Source organism: Otolemur garnettii, unplaced genomic scaffold, assembly GCF_000181295.1.
Source record: "Otolemur garnettii isolate 467f Iridium unplaced genomic scaffold, OtoGar3 scaffold00026, whole genome shotgun sequence".
NCBI classification, from domain to species: Eukaryota; Metazoa; Chordata; class Mammalia; order Primates; family Galagidae; genus Otolemur; species Otolemur garnettii.
Window position 1 is genome coordinate 9533892 of NW_003852421.1, and position 14044 is coordinate 9547935.

The 14044-nt window shown below is 42.2% G+C and overlaps 1 protein-coding gene across 10 annotated transcripts in view; it reads left to right on the forward strand.

Moving 5' to 3' along the window:
- PHACTR1 (phosphatase and actin regulator 1) overlaps nt 1-14044 on the forward strand; it is a 522649-nt gene that overhangs the window by 221269 nt on the left and 287336 nt on the right. For 2 of the 10 annotated variants that reach the window (XM_023512325.1, XM_023512327.1), the window contains exon 1: nt 2048-2571. The exons of 7 other annotated variants lie outside the window; for them this stretch is intronic. The gene's annotated coding sequence lies outside the window, so the exon portion shown is untranslated. Of the gene's footprint in view, nt 1-1906; nt 2572-14044 lie in introns of those variants that run through there. One more of the 10 variants, XM_023512326.1, reaches the window with a different exon arrangement.

Here is a 14044-nt window from a genome sequence, read left to right on the forward strand (position 1 = left end):
AAAGGAGTTCACGCATTACTAGCGCCAGCCCCACCAACAAGGTCGGCTCCCAGTTCAGATTCCAGAAGAAGATGACTTAACTGTATTTGAATAAATGTAGATGGTTGTATTATACTTAATAAAAATAAGGCATCCCCTGAAAATAAGCCCTAGTGTGTCTTCTTGAGAAAAAATAAATATAAGACAGTGTCTTATTTGGAGGGAAACACGGTAGTTATAAAATATTTTGGAAGTGATTCCTAGGGTGGGGTATCCGTCTCCTGTCACGTATTTTAATGTGATAAATGTATCTAATACTATTTAGAGTGGCAGAGGCAAGTGGGATGGAGAAAGCAGTTTTCCTTTGGTGTTATGGTGGGGGATTCAGAAGAGTGAAAAGGAAAACCACTTAGAAGGTTGGCCAGAGTCAGCATTTTTTCTCATAAACATTAATAGTCCTTTCTAAGTGCTGCCCGTGTTCAGCAACAAGGCTCCCTTGGCTGAGGGAAGAGCCCAGAGTGCCCCGTGCATACAGTTCATTTTGATTCTGACGTGGAAACAGTGAACAGATTGGAGTGTTTTTTAATTTGATTGTCCGGTTTTGTGATGCTTTAAGTGTTATGCCCATTGATGGCTGTATAGTTTTCTCAAATAGCCTCTCACTGATGGGGCGTTTCTATGTTTGAACATTCCTGCTTCTCAATGTGTATCATCTGGACAGAGATGACAGATGTCAAGACAGAAAAAGTGAGACAGACTGAAATAATTCCTACTACTTCACCTAAAACGGTGGTGGCTTGACTGCCCTTGGGGTTATGGTGTGGTTGGAAGCAGAGGCTGGAACTTGCCCTTGTAAGAGGTACTGAGGCCTGACCCCTATAGATTCACACCTGTAATCCCAGTGCCCTGAGAGGTGGAGGTGGAGGAACCATTGAACCCAGGAGTTCCTAGACCAGCCTGATCAACACAGTGAGACCTGTCTCCACAAAAAATTTAAAAATTAGCCAGATGTGGTGGGGCATGTGCCTACGGTCCCAACTACTAGGGAGGCTGACACAGGAGAATGGCTTGAGCCCAGGAGTTGGAGGTTCAGTGAGTTATGATTGTGTCACTATTCTCCAACCTGGGTGACAGACTGAGACTCCATCCATCTCTTGCCAAAAAAAAAAAAAAAAAAAGATGTTTACAATGCAAGAAAACAGTTGTCACTTGGATGTTATGCTCTTCTGCGGTGACTGGGAGAAGGTTTATGATGATCAAGGGCTAAAGAACCTCAGGGTGAGCTACCCCTTTGGCATTTCACAGAACTTAGATATGTGACAAAAGTAATGAAGCTTCTAGGTTGGTAGTATTACAAAAATACATGCAGCTTTTCAACTGCTGATCCACTCTATCATTTGAAAATCCCTTCAGTGACTTATCCAATCTACAGAGAGCCACCCTAGAAAAATCAAGGAAGCTGCTACAGTTACATCTTGAGAACTGGCTGCTAAGTCAGCACTGGCATTTAGGAGATCATCTCCTCAAGACAAATTAAACCGAAGGGAAATCCAAGTACACTGCAAAAATGCAGTCCCTCTAGGGAAGGTTCAGAGAAGGTTAATTGTCATTGTTTGGGGTTTGAGCTTCTCCTTTCTGCTCTTCCTCTCCGGGGGATGGGGGTGGATGCTGCCTGCCCAAGGAGAGGCAAGTAAGGCTTTCTGGTCAGAACTCAAATAGCACAGTTTGAATTATATAATGGAGCTGCCCTGAGTCAGGTGACGGGATCACTGAGTAATTCCCCGCAGAAGGAGACAAACTGCATGTTAAAAAGCTCAACAAATACTCTTACTGAAAAAATAAAAAAAAAAAGCCCAGGCCATAAATTCCAGACTTGCAAGCTGCAGTTTCCTCTGACCCTCTGCAGGCTGAAACAGCTGGGCGGGCTGAGTGTGGAGACTCTCAGAGGCTGGGAACGGCCAGGCCAGCAGATGTGGGTCGGGGGTTCTGCTTTGGATCTCCGAGTTACTTTCTGTTTCATTCTGAAATGTTTCCCACTTCTGAAACTGGTTGCCTTCCCTCATCAAGTAAAACGCAGGACTCCTTGGAGACTCCAGCCAGGCTTTTAAGAACCGGAGGTTTGTGAAGGTAAGGGGCTCTCCGTGTCCCTCCGGCTAGGGGATGCCACCTCAGAGAGATCAGAGTGTTACAGGGCATGCCCAGGAGGAGTTGGTATGCCTGCCAACTCTTCTGGGATCTGCAGGGGGTTACGGTTAGGAAAGGGATAAAATGGACCCTCCCTGCCAGATGGGCGGCCACTAGTCCAGGGTGAGTTGAATCCATGCCCCAACTTCGGGTGGCTCCCTCCCCTTCCTCACTCCACCCCACGTGAGAGCTGGTCGGCAGCCAGGGAATTGGCAGGGCTGGGAAGGAAAGCGAAGGGGCTGCCTGGCACCAAGAGGCTGTTGGGCGTGTGTAGCGTGTGTATTTTCAGAGCCCAACAGTTGAGGAGACTGTTGCTCAATTTAAGAAAGCTCAGCTATTGGAAAACCAGAAAGCAGACCTAGAAAGGTGGGTACGTGCAGAAGCCAAGAGCTCTGGGCTGTCTTTAAGGTAGGATTGGAGTCTGAAAGAATTTGATTGCTTTTTGTTTGTTAGGTGGATTCTGTATTGGTTGTATGCTTTGTGCGGTTTAGAGAATTTTCTTTGTTTTATTTATTTATTTATTTATTTTGGAGATGCCAGTGTAAATTGATTTGGTTTTGAAACCCTCAGTTCATAGGATGTCTTGGAGCACATGGGTGTCCGTGTAGGTGCCTCAAAGTCAGAGGAGATCGATAAAAAATTGGTGATGATTTTCTCAAAGGAGGAGATTCACTTGTAAATCTGACTGCAAGGGAGACTTGCTGGGAGTCCTGCCTGCCTGCTGAGACTGGCAGCTCTCCGCAACCTCAGGAAGTTTCTGACTTAAAGAGACAGGAAAGGAAAGAAATCGAATCCACAGCTGTTAGTTTAGGGAAAGCGGGTTCAGGGAGAAGCTGTCGATAAAAAAAAGAGAGAGAGAGAGAAAGAAAGAAAACTTGGAAAATGAAAAGATAAATAAGGAATAGCTTTGATAGGATTTTTGTCTCACACCATGGCATTTGGGGGGTTACTGCATGGGAATAAAAATCAATATGAGAATGATCACAGCTCACCCGGCATGAAAAAAAGATCCTACAGTGGATTGTTTTCTATACTGTCTTCTAGAGAACCTGAGCATTAGTTTGGAAGAGTTTATTTCTAATTGCTAGGCTTTTCTTGATCACATGACTTGCTCTAAACAAAAGATGATGATATTGGAACCAAAAGGAAGTGTCCTTACAGTAGTCTCTATAAAGATATATTCAAGTTTTGCAGTCTCTTATTCTTTCCCCGGTTTACCCCAGCTTAGGGCAAATTGTGTGAGTGGCCGTATCTAATATAGGCAGCTCTTTAAAGTGGTTAGCTGTGAGAAGACCTGTGACTATCAGAATAAAGCTGATCTTGAATCTGTGGGTCTGACATCTTTAAGACCACAGACTACATTTGGGACTGGACAAGACTTCGTGGATCATGAACTTCTACCACTTTTCTGTAATGGCCCTATCATTCCATCTATTTTGGTGCTCAGCAAACAAAAAGAAATACGAAAGCCAAAAGGCATAATGAGGTTTTTCATTAAAGTTCCCATTTAAAATGTAGAGATATAATATAGTAACTATTCTTAACATAAAAGAATAGGCCATGGACCCCTCTTTTAAGGCCAGGGTGGTCCCTCAAGAAAGCACTGCTTAAATAATTAATGTAAGCATTGAGAGTTCCTTTTATCCAGATCTCTATGTGTGAAAACTAGCTGAAAACGTGCATTTCTGTACTTCAGTAATATCATAAGGACTGAGATCTGTAAGAATGACCTCCCGGCACTGCAGGAGCCATTGATGCCTTCCAAATCCCCGAAGACGACATGATACTCCAAATACTTTTAGGTTTAAGTCCACTGCCTTGCATTGTAATTCTCTAAAATTTGGTAATCTGCTGAGATCTTGATGCCCACATTTTCCACTCTGAGGACCGGGACTTGTGGTCTTACAGAGAATTTTTGTGTCACTTTCAGTGTGAGGGACCATCTGGGACATGCGGTTTGGATGCCAAGTTTTGCTCATTTCTGGGTTAGTTCAATAGTTTATGGGACAAACAGTCAGAACATGTGAAATAGGGCAGATTTTGAAAATCTAGTCCTTATGGAAATGAAGGTGTGTTGATGAAAATGGAGTTTCTAAGTCCCAGTGATTGGGGTTTCCATTCTCATTCTGCCACCTATTCACTGGGTGACTTGGGCAAGTTTCCTGACCTTTGTAAGGCTCAGTTTACTCATCTGTAAAATTGGATAGTAACATTTCTTACCTCACATGTTGTGTGGGCAGGAACAAAATAACACTTGATGAGAATATGGTTATACCGTGTCTGGCACAGTTAGCACCTTACAAAGTACCAGCCATTCTCAGCCTGAATCTGCTGGACTCGGGGCTCCAGGAGGTTTTTACCCCACCTGGCAACTCATGTGGCTGGGCCATAGTGATATGTGACTGCAGAGTTCTAGGCTCCACCAAGGATAACTAATCTGCTAGTCTTACTCTTAAGGACTGTGTTTTTATTTCCTCTTTGTAGTTGCCTAACGTGGGATTTAATGCCTCCAGTAAATCAAACTCCTGACCATATAAAGTCCAAACATGGTGGTATAATTACTATGTAGGGTAAAGATACCAAAAGGCCTTTACTTTTGCATTCCATGGGTATTCATTCCCCTTCCTGTGAAGTTCAAAATTCAGGAAAGGGATTTCCTAAAAGGTTCTCTAGGAACAGCATGAGCTTCTCTAGGAAATTAGCTGGATTAAAAAAAAAAAAATTCTCCCTTGGAATTTGTCGTGAAGAAGGCAGAGTAAAGACTAGTATGAGGTGTCTTCTTCAAAGAAAGCCAGCACAAAGATAACAGCGATGTCTAAAATTAAGAGAGACATAAAAAATAATCCAGCAGCATTACAGAAAGGGAAGACATAGCTTCAAAAACAAAGAAGCCAGTTTTGAGGTAGAAAAACACCCCAAATTGAAAATATTAGAATGCTAAGGAAAAAGAAAAAAAAAAAAGAGTGGAATATGGAAAAAACAGCAGAGAAAGTGATGTAGAAAGACTTGGTCATAAATTCAGTCATTTGTCCTGGATGAATCTGAAGTTGAGTCTATTTTCTCACTTATAAAATAGTGAAAAGAATTCCTACCCTGCTCTTGGGGTACTTAAGAGAAACAAGTGAAATCCAGCATCAAAACCAAAAACATTCCCCTCAACAAAGTTGGGGGCTTGAACTCCAGCTGTGACTTACCAACTGAATAACTAGGAATAAAGAAAATTGACCAAAACAGAAAGAATGTGAGGTTACTGAAAACCGGACTTTTCTTATTGATAGTAAGGAGGAAATTCACCTTGGATAATCCATCGCTAATGAATTATTTTGCTAAGGCTGCCATAACAGAACATTACCCGATAGCTTCAACAACAGAAAATCGCATTCTCGCCTTCTGGAGGCTTAAAGTCCAAAATTGAAGTGCTGGTAAGGTTGTTTGCTCTCGGAGTCTCTCTCTCCTTGGCTTATAGAGGGCAGCCTGCCTTCTGTGTCCTCCCATGGCTGCCCTTTAGTCTGTGAGCATTTCACCCTATTCTCTTCTTGTAAAGATGCCAGTCTGATCAGATTAGGCCTCAACTTTATCACCTCATTTAAACATAATTACCTCTTTAAGGTCCTACTGCCAAGTACAGTCACATTTTAAAGTACTGGGGATTAGGGCAGTGATTTTCAACCAGTGTGCCCCAGCACACTGGTGTGCTGCGAGAGGATCTTAGATGTGCCAAGAAATTTTTTAAAAACCATTAATTAAATTATTTTGAAAGAAGTTCAAAGTACTATAAGTATATTCTTTTTTTTATTCTTTTTTTTAAATTAACATATTTTAACTGTGCTGTGGAAGTTTAACTAAAGGTTCAAGTGTGTTGTGAAGTTGAAAAAAAACTGGATTAGGGTTTCACTGTAGGAATTTGAGGAAAACACAATTCAGCCCAGAACAGCTACCAACTTAATTAAGAAAACACATTAAAAGATGTATTTTTGTTTTAGGAATTGATCAGATCCATAAAGGAACATGGTATTTCCATTAAGGAAAATAGTGTCTCCAAGCTGCTGTTAGGAAGGCAGCCTGGGTGACCCACCCATGCTTCGAGAGAAACTTGATCTCCTGGAGTATTTAAACTAGCGGTTCTCAACCTCTGGGTCGTGACCCACAATGAGAATACATTGCAGCCTTACGAAGGCTGGGAACCACTGATTTAAACTAAGAGGGAAAGCGAGGACCTTGTTTATTGACTTCTACACAGGTGTTCTGTCAAAGAACAAGTAGCTCTTCCCTAGGAAGGTGGCATCTCGGTGGTGACAACTGTTCATGGAGGACGGATTTAACATAGTTTTGAATTAGCGTCTCCTTTGAGCTCAGATGGATTGTTGCAGGCCTCTGGATACTTTTCCTCTCCCTTTAAACATTCTGTCTCTTATAGGAAGATTGATCCTGTCAGCTGGGGTCCTGCCCTGTTCTGCATGATCAGGCCCACTCCTCACCATTTCTCAGGCAGCCTCAACCCTCTCTGTCCCCCGAGGTGTTCACAGTGCGTGCAGTGACATCATTCCTTAAATACATGCATGTGGGTACACAGGTGCACACACACATTTATTTATTCCTGAAACAGAATCTATACGTACTAAGGAAGATATTTTACAAGTGATTTTTACGAATCACTTCCTTTCTAAATTTTAAACCTGCGATTTCAGAGATATCGATAGGAGCCCCAGCTCACAGCTGAGTTGTCCTTATAAATGCGGACAATGCAGGGGGATTGACACCTACCCGGAATTCATAGAGATGAGAAGGGATGAACAATAAGGTGGTGACAGGCCTGGAGCAGGTGATTTGCAGCTGCACCCTGGTGAAGGTGAGAGCACCCACTGTTCCTCTTTGCTTCCCCACTGTGATGAGAGTGCACTGTGCCCTTAGTGGGCCTTTGTGCACTCTGGCAGGGCATATCTTGGTTCCCTGGTAGCCTTCTGGGTGCTATATCCAAACAGGAGAATGCAACATGATAGGGAAAATCATGCAGGCATGACATGTACCTTGATTTTTTAAATAAAACTGGTGGCAGAGCACACAATCAGTAACTTATAACTTCTATAATAAAAGACCCCATCATGTCCTTTTTCATTAAACTTAAAGGATGCCTCTGAATCCCAAGAAGGAAGGATTAGTTCCCTAAGTGTCGTGATCATACCTTCGGATTCTTACCAACAAGAACCCTAGCACACAGTCTTACCCTTAAACCAGACTTCATGTCAGAGGCAGGAGAAGTATGCGTGAGTGCACTAAATTAGTTTGCTCAAGCTTCCAGCTATTTGGATGCAATGTTCTCTCCAAGTGTCGAGTGCTCTTGTTTGAGTTATTAGAATGAAGGTGTTGAAAGAAACTATGATGTAATTCAGAATATGTTTGTGTCTGGATTACTTAGCCTTGATTTCAAGGTTTGTGACTTACCATAAAAGGGCCTGGAGTCTGAACGTGATAACGGACAAACACTCGGGAATAAGTCACCAGACTTTAAGAAAACTAGTATTGGCTCCTTTTGGCTTTCATATAAATTAGGAAATCTTTTTTTTTTAGGTTGGCTTGTTCATATGTAAAATTTCTCAAATAAAAAAATCTGTTGTTATAAACATGATGCCTTTTTCGATAAAGCAAAAATGACCTTGTGGGTTTTATTTTTGTTATTGTGTTTAATCAGGAAGCATTAGTTATCCTCTATACTGAGGACACAATACTGTGCAAGGAGTTTTACAGTATATGAAAAAAATAAATCAGATCCACCCAGGCCTACTCAGGGAAATAAAACACGTACATAAAATTTTTAACAAAATACAGAAAATGACAGCTTCTATGAGAACAAGAGAAGAGTGGTCATTGAGCTTGATAAGAGGGTGATATTAATTCCAGCAGAAAAGGCTTTAGAGATGTTGTTAACCTGAGTCTTGAGGGGTGAATAAGTATATTTTAATATAGGGGAAGTGTGGGGAGGGACGGAGAGAGGCAGGAGAAGTTCCCAACAAAGGAGTGGGCGTAAGTCTGAAGCCAGTTCCCAGAAGAAGGCATGTCTAGAGCATGCATGGGACAAGACGACCAAGCTAGTTTTGTTCAAGGAGAGGGCAGAAAGAAAGGGGCCGGTGTTAGATACATTGGATTGGAGAGAACTTGAATCCAGGCCCAGAGGGGACCTGACCAGAGCTTAAGACTGTGTGTAAGGTGGAGCGAATGGAGAGAGATGGTGGGTGCACCATCACTTACCACGCTCTATTGCAGTGGTGGGAGCATGGTAACAATAGCAAACAACAATAGTAATAGTAATAGCTTTCCCTTTTATGGAGTGCCTAGCAGATGCTTAGATTATGTCCTCGAATCTGCACGGCAAACCTGCAAAGTAAGTATACATACGGTCAATTCTCATTTTTTACAGGTTCTGTTTCGGTACCAATGCAGCCATTCCTCAGTATCTACAGGAAATTGGTTTTAAGGCCCCAGAAGGTACCAAAATCTGAAGAGGCTCACGTTCCATAAGTGGCATAGTATTTGCATACAATGTGTGGGCGTCCTCCTGTGTGCCTCAAATCATCTCCAGGTTACATATCATACCTGGCGCAGTGTAATACTAGGGAGAGTTGTTATACTGTGTTTTTATTTGTACTTCTTATTGTCGCATTGTTTATTTATCTTTGGTCATTTATTCATTCCTAATTTTTTCCATCCCTGGTTGGTCGAGTCCACAGGTGCAGAACCCGCAGATACGGAGGGCGTACCGGGCAGTTGATCCTCATTTTTCACGGGCTCTGTTTTCACAAAATTCACATCCTCACTAGAATAGTATTTTTTACAGCCCCCAAATCAGTCCTTGGCTGCTTGGGAAGTCATTCGCAGACTCGCGCAGAGCAGCATAGATTGGAGCAGAGGAGGAACAGGCGGTGCTCTTTGCCTCCGTTTCAGCTCTCGTTCTGTAAACAGTGTCCTTGGCGCCGTCTGTTTTGGTGCCATGTTTTTCACGTTTTGGTGCTTTTCTGTCGGTGACTTTTCTGTTTAGAATGGCCCCAAGCGCAGCGCTGAAGCTCCGTGTTCCCAGTGGCAGGAAGGCTGCCACATCCCTTCTGCAGCCGGCACAGAACTTGCTGGCTTCCGTAAGCTTGGCTCCAGCACGAGTGATGGCGCTGCTGGCCCCGGTTCAGTGTTAGCAAATCATCAGTGTATGTTAAATAAGGCGTGTTTCAACAGAAAGAAGCAAACTTGGTTTCATGTTTATAAATTCAGTATGTACTGGCGAGTTGAAGGAAATGAGCTCTCAGAGATTTAACCCTGCATTTTCCAGCTGGCAATGGTTCCGTATTCACTAACTTAATGCTCACAACAACTTTATGGAAGAGAACTCCAATTAATGAGAATCCATTAGTTACCTCCCTTCCATAGGGAAGTAAACCAAGGATGGGAGAGAAAAGGAACTTGTCCAAGGCCACACAGCTAGCATGAACCCAGTCTCTCTGGGAGAATGTAAATGGTGTACATTTGTAAAGACATGATAATCTGGTGATCGGCCTAGACTCGGTGAGGGCAGTGAACAGAGGGGAGGTGGCAGACCAGAAATGGTTTACGGGTAGAATCAACAGGACCTGGCTACTGATCACACTTGGAGGGCCAAGCGGAGGAAGAGGTTGAAGAGGACCCTGGAGTCAGGTGGAGGTGGTGTCAGGAGGGCCTGAGGGTCAAGGTTACTCTGAGGGTGAGCAGCAGCCACAGCAGGATGTAGGGCCTGCAGTGTGGGAGCAGAGATGCCACAGGTTACTTCCTGAGCATTCACTATACCCCGGCTGCTATGGAAGGCTCTGGCTAAATGATCTCATTTAATTCTCACAACAACTCTGAGAGAGTTTTACAGACACGGACAGTGAGGCTCTAAGAGGTAACTTGTCCCTGGTCACCCTGCTAAGAAACCACAGAACCAGGATGCACACCCAGGCAGAGGGACCCTGGAAGGTTGTAGTCACAGTGAGAAGTTTTGGAGTTTCAGATCTTGGAGGAAAAGAAGTATTAATGCTGACGACACCTGATTTTTTTATTATTATTGAAACAGAGTCTCAAGCTATTGCCCTTAGAGTGCTGTGGCATCACAGCTCACAGCAACCTCAAACTCTTGGGCTTAAGTGATTCTCTTGCCTCAACCTCCTAGGTAGCTGGAACTACAGGTGCCTGCCACAGCGCTCAGCTTTTTTTGTTGTTGTTGGAATTGTCATTGTTGATTAGCAGGCCCAGGCTGGGCTCGAACCCTCCAGCTTCAGTGCATGTGGCCGGTGCCCTACTCGCTGAGCTACAGGCCCCAAGCCAATAACACCTGATCTTGTTCTCTACTTTTTGTTTGTAATTTTACCTTTTTCAGTATTCTCCTTATACTACGCTTTCCTACTTTCTTGTTTTTATTCAAATTCTTCTCTTCCACAGAAAGGTTTTGGGAGTTTGTTTTTTTGTGTTTTGTTTTGTCCTTTTTTTTAAGTATTGCAGAGGAGTGGTTAAAATTATTTGATAACTGAAGGAATTGGACATGTTAATTCTGTTACATTCCATTGTGCTGCTTAGTAAAAAAACCTGGACATGTCAATGTTTCCTAGAATATAATGCATATTTAATAAAAAGAATTATTTCCCTCATTCACTGTTGCATTTCACATGGATGGTGCTACAGTTAGTAATTTATAGATGAGCTCATTAAGAGGCAAGAAGCAGGGCTATGCTATTTGTCTGTTAGATTGGGATAACGTGGAATAAAAAGACATGGTCCTTATTTTACATTGCACCTCAGATATAAATTATCTCTGAACCTGTTTAAAGATATGAAGTCTCTCTTTAACTTTCCTAAATCTGTATTGCTGAGACTTACTTGCCTATATTCCTGATATAGTAAGAAATTAAATATTCCCTAATGTCTAGGTATTACAGGTTATTCCTGCAGCACTCTTGATAGTACTGTGCCTGTGGATAAAATAGTTTCCATATACAGAGGGTGTTTTATCTTTATTATATTAAAAAACATGTGAACAATACTTAATAGGGAAGAAACGCATATCAAAATCTTGGACTCCTTCTCTCTCTCTCTCAAATGTCCCTCCAAGATGTCCAAGAGAGGAAGCATTCTTTATGGCCCCATGGAAGGTGCTCTGGCTCTCCATTAAAATTCCTGTGCCCACTGAGTTCAGATGCTGAGGGTTACAAGAACAGAAAGCTTGAATCTTTGTAGGTAAGTGAAACAGAGTTTGCCTACAAGGGAGTCTCTAGTCTCTGAAATAACCCATCTGAAACCCTTCGTTTATAAATTTAAAAAGAAACCTCTTGAACTATACTGAAACCACAAGAGAGTAGCAACGTCCCTGGCAGCTGTACCATATACTCCATCAACTGCAGCTCTCCCGTGAATAAATTCTGTGTTTGCAGGGAAATCTGGTAGTATAGAAACAAAAGCCATGACAAAGAAATCTAACGAAATCTTTGTCCTCTTCTTAAACTGCCATAGCTTAGAAGGGAACTGGGAAAAGCAAAGCCACATTTGATTCAACAAACCCTGGAAACCATCCTTCCAACATCCTGGACGGAATCAAGTCCAAAGTGTGCTTTGCCAAACCCGAGGGAAATTTGCTCCATATGTTTCTGATTCATTTATACATTAATCATCAAAATATTGTTTTGCTAGGACTAGTTAGATCCAAGAAAGCTTTTATGAGCCATTTTAAAACATGATCTTGAAAACAGGAAGTCCTGTTTTGCCAACAGCTAACAGGCGTCTGAGCAGAGGTTCTGGATTTGGTGGGGGGGGGCAGAAACCCTGGATACTGAGGTTTCCAAGCGTGGCAGAGCCGACTTTGTAATCCCCCTGGGGAATCTGTGCTCTGTATCTGTCTCCACTCGCCAGAATTATAGAAATCGTTCAGGGAAAATAATGCAAGGGAAAGATGACCACTGGCTTCTGTGATTTCCACTCAAACGCATCCCCTTTCGTGGAATTTTGTACCTCTTCACCACATTCCATTTGCTAAATGATAGTTCAGGACATAACTTCTCTACTGAAATCATGTTAGCATCATAGCTCCTAAAATCCCAAGGGTAAAGTTTCTTAAATGGGCTTAGGAAATAGCAGCTTCAAAGGAACTCCTGACTCCAGGGGGTTGGAAATCACTTTCTTTTTTAATTTCTTTAAGAGAGTGTGTGTGTGTGTGTGTGTGTGTGGTAAAGTGCACATAAAATGTAGCTTCTTAACCATATTTAAGTCTGCATGTCAGTGTCCTGCATTCAGACTATTGGGCAACCATCACTACTATCCATCCATCTCCAGAACTCCTTTCATCTCACAGAACTGAAACTCTACACCCATTAAACAACTCCCCATTCCCACCACCACCACCCCATCCCCTGGGAACCACTTTCTGCCCGGATTAAAGAGTAACTAAATTCATCGGGTGACACGAGCTTTTTCTGTCACTAAAATGCAAAAAGACTTTCATTGCATGAACTCTTGCATGACGAGTATTGGGAGTGTAATAGGAAAATATCTTTGATGAGAATCGTATCATTGACAGGAAAGGATTATTTATACTGATCGTCAGGCAAATCATGAAACTAGAGTTCAATGAAGGTGTCCCACCAGGGAGTTCTGCTGGCGTGTTGCTTTCTGATGATCTAACAATACAAATAAAAGTGCATAGATAAAGACGGGTTGTCAGACTTACAAACACTTCAGAATCTCCTGGGGATCTTGTTATTATGCAGGTTCTGAGGCAGCAGGAGGACCTCATGGCAAATGTTGAATTTCTAACAAGCTCCCAAGTGATGTCCCTGCTGCTGGTCTGTGAACCGCATATGAAGAAACAAGGTTCTAGGGGAGTTCCAAAGGCTCATGGCCCTTGGAAGTCTTTAAAAAATTCTAGATCAAATGTTCTAGGCCTAGGTGTTTTTAAAGTATCTGGAGTAATCCTCATGTGCAGCTAGCACTGAGAACCTCTGACCTGCAGAAATAGAGTTAATCTTTTTAGTCTGCCTGCCTGTCTCCAAATCAGATGTCTTTGGTGAGTCTTAGACTACAGGGAATTCATACTTTACTTCTCTAACAGGAGCCTTAAGTGATTATTTCTACGTCCCTGATAAAAGAGAGAACAAATGCTTTAGATTCCAGGTATGCTGGGTACAGAGTTAACATTCAGCTATCCAAGCCTAGCAACCTGTGTCGTATCTTCCTCCCTACAGAGGACTCTGCCGTACACTTACACAGGTGAGCTATAGGGATAACAATGGATGGAGTCAACATTGACACTCAAAAAATAGTCCATATCCTCAAATACTTAGACATAGATTTGAGAACTCAGAATCCTGCACCAAAATAAAAAAAAAAAAAAAAAGAAGCCAAGAGAAAATTTTGTCTTAAAAACTTCAAGAACAGATATTACAATCCACCTGTCTCCAATATAAAATAAATGGAATGTTACTGCTGTGGAACATCCGATTCTGCTTTTAAGTGCACCCCAATGGACCTTCTTAGATGAATTACCTGCACCTCTAAGAAGCTGAATGGGCTATCTATGGATAAAGTAATTAAATACTGTAGACTTAAACATTAGGGTATGCCTGCCAAGTACAATTATTTCAGTTTTATCTTAATTGAGATTAAACTTCTCTTTCTCGCAATAATTAGCCAATAGTAGCAGTTCCTTAAGACCACTCCTAATTTCTGATAAGAAAACTACAGCAGTATAGAAAAGGATGTGTATCTCTGTTTATTCTGGCAGATGGATGCAGACCCGATTTATCTCCCAAGCACATCAACTTCTTTAAATATCAAGCCCCCCCAAAGAGGATGTAAGCACCTAACATTCTTCAAGAACTTAAATTTAATTCGAAAA